This window comes from Rhinoderma darwinii, chromosome 5 (assembly GCF_050947455.1).
Source record: "Rhinoderma darwinii isolate aRhiDar2 chromosome 5, aRhiDar2.hap1, whole genome shotgun sequence".
In the NCBI taxonomy this organism is placed as follows: Eukaryota; Metazoa; Chordata; class Amphibia; order Anura; family Rhinodermatidae; genus Rhinoderma; species Rhinoderma darwinii.
In genome coordinates this window covers 105,356,998-105,359,933 of record NC_134691.1, presented here as the reverse complement: position 1 = coordinate 105,359,933, position 2,936 = coordinate 105,356,998, and the positions used below count along the sequence as shown (strand labels likewise).

Sequence of the window (2,936 nt, the reverse complement as noted above, 5' to 3'; positions counted from 1 at the left end):
CCCAGAAGTGGAAGTCAGAGCCACCTGGCATGTGCTGCTCTGATGGCAAGGTTCAACTACCCCCACTTACTGCACCACCAGAACCACTCAAGTCACTGATGGCTGTGAACACTCCCCAAACCAAGCACTTTCTGGGAAATTTGAGGCGCTACAACTCTTGCTTTCAGATGACTTTGTTTGGTGTGAATGAAATTCGAGAGAGAGGCTTCATGCCCACTTCAAAATTCAGGGACAAGTTTGCCATCGAATTGGATGGCTCCTGCCATTGCCCAATGAACCACCAAAGTTTCTGCAGATTTATTTCATGGGCGATGAAAAGATTCAAGTTCAGCAACGACAGAGCAACGTCCCTGGAACCAGGGCCGACATTTTGCTGGAACTGCAGCAGATGCTTCACGAACATCACTGTTATGTCGAGATATTCAAGAGCTCTTTGGAAATGATGACTTCGGTTAACTACAAAGTGGTCATCAAGGCTGACCGAAGGCCAACAGGAGAGCATGAGCGGCGATACAACGCACCAACTGTCAATGAAGTTGCTGTCGTCATCGTTGGGGAATTTGAAAATCGGGATATTGCACTGCAGAAGCGTAATAATCAACTGCAGAGAGTTTCTGAAACCCATCGATCATATGATGCACTTCAGTACCCACTGATCTTTTGGCAAGGCGAAGACGGATACGATATTCAAATCTTCCAAACAAATCCAAGTACCGGAAATGTTACCGTCGGAAAAAAAGTTTCGTGCATGGCCTTCTACGCCTATCGAATTATGATGCGGACGAGCTATTCAAATAACCTGTTGATGTGCCAAAATCTTTTCCATCAGTTTTTGGTTGATATGTATGCCAAAATCGAAACGGAGCGACTTCACTTCATCCGTTTCAATCAGAAGGCACTTCGCGCTGAAAGCTATAGCCACCTTCGAGATGCTGTTGTCAACAATGGAAACACGAGCAATATTGGTCAGATGGTTATCTTGCCTTCCAGCTTCACAGGGAGCCCTTGACATATGCACGAATACACTCAAGACTCCATGACATATGTGCGAAAATACGGAAGGTATGACCTGTTTATTACTTTTACATGCAACCCAACATGGAAAGAAATTCGCCAAGAGCTCTTGCCAGAACAATCGGCAACTGATAGACACGATCTGGTAGCCCGAGTCTTTTGACAAAAGGTTATCAAGTTCATGAATGTCCTCACGAAGGGCAAGGTATTTAGAGAAACGTAATGCTTCATGTGCACAATCGAATGGCAAAAGCGAGGTTTGCCTCACGCACATATACTGAGCTGGCTGAAGGAGAAGATCCGACCAAATCAGATCGATTCTGTCATTAGTGCAGAGATCCCAAATGCACAAGAAGATCAAAAGCTATTTAACATCATCATGAAGAACATGGTCCATGGACCATGTGGAAGACTGAATCCAAGCTCCCCATGCATGAAAGATGGCTTCTGTACAAAGAGATTCCCAAGACAGCTGATCCATGAAACTGAGTCTGGAGATGATGGTTATCCACTTTATAGCAGAAGAAAAGTGGGAGAAGGCGGGTTCACTGCATTGATGAAGATGAAGATTGGCAATAGTTACCAGGACATTGAAGTCGACAACAGATGGATTGTACCCTACTCGCCATTTCTTTACAAGACCTTTCAATCTCACGTCAATGTTGAACATTGCAACTCAGTTAAGGCGATCAAGTACATCTACAAATATGTCAACAAAGGATCGGATCAAGCAGCATTTGGCTTGGAAAGACAAGGAAGAACAACTGATGAAATCAATCGCCAAGAAAGACAAGAAAGAACAATTGATGAAATCAATTGCTTCCAAACTGGACGTTACATCAGTAGCAACGAGGCTATATGGCAAATTTTGGACTTTCCAATTCACGACTGCTATCCGACGGTAGTTCATCTCAACGTCCACTTGGAAAATGGACAGAGAGTCTACTTCACCGAGGAAACTGCTGCACAACAAGTTTTGCAGCCCAAAGTCACCAAGCTGACAGCATTCTTCAAGCTTTGCCAACAAGATGACTTTGCAACGACACTCCTATACTGCGATGTTCCAAAGTATTATACGTGGAATAAATCTACAAGAGTTTTCAAGCGAAGAGTCCAAGGAACACCAGTTGAAGGTCATGTTGGAATCAAGTCAAGTGATGCTCTTGGCAGAGTCTACACAGTGCACCCAAACAACCACGGGTGCTTCTTCCTCTGGTTGCTTCTTTACACAGTAGCAGGCCCGACATCGTTTGTTAGCCTCAAGACTGTTGACGACCATGTTTGTACAACCTATCGGCAAGCATGTCAAGAAAGGGGACTACTTGAGAGTGATTCTCATTGGGACAAGACTTTAGAGGAAGCAGCAACCTGCCAATTACCAGCAAGCTTACGAAACCTATGTGCAGTCATACTCATGACGTGTGGACCATCCAAGCCACTTGAACTGTGGGAAAAGTACAAAGAGCACCTCTCGGAGGATGTTCTTCTGCAAGCACGACGGCAAAACGTGGGACTCTAATTGGACAGCTGTACTCCGCAAATGTTCAACATGTCATTGATCCTACTTGAAGAAAATTCCCTCATGATGGTTGGAAAGAGACTTGAGCAACTGGGACTTCCCACGACGGAAATGAGCAACTACAAAAGACTTGAACGGGAATTGGTTCGAGAAACAAGCTATGACATGAGCTCTCTGGAGACGTATCTTGCAACGAATAAACCTCTTTTCTCAACTCTCTCGACCCGCCTGGCTTACCTGCCCATCGATTGATGTTGAAGGTTGGCTCACCTATCATGCTGTTGAGAAACATTGACACTCCGAAACTTTGCAACGGGACGAGACTGTGTGTCAAGAAGTTGATGGATCACGTCATCGAGGCCACCATACTAACAGGATGTGCCAAGGGGTAAGTTGTCTTTAT

The 2,936-nt window shown here is 44.9% G+C and overlaps 1 pseudogene; it reads left to right on the top strand.

Annotated features, from left to right (window-relative positions):
- Positions 1-442: 442 nt before the first annotated feature.
- LOC142652488 (uncharacterized) lies at positions 443-2,533 on the top strand (annotated as a pseudogene).
- The last annotated feature ends 403 nt before the right edge of the window (positions 2,534-2,936 follow it).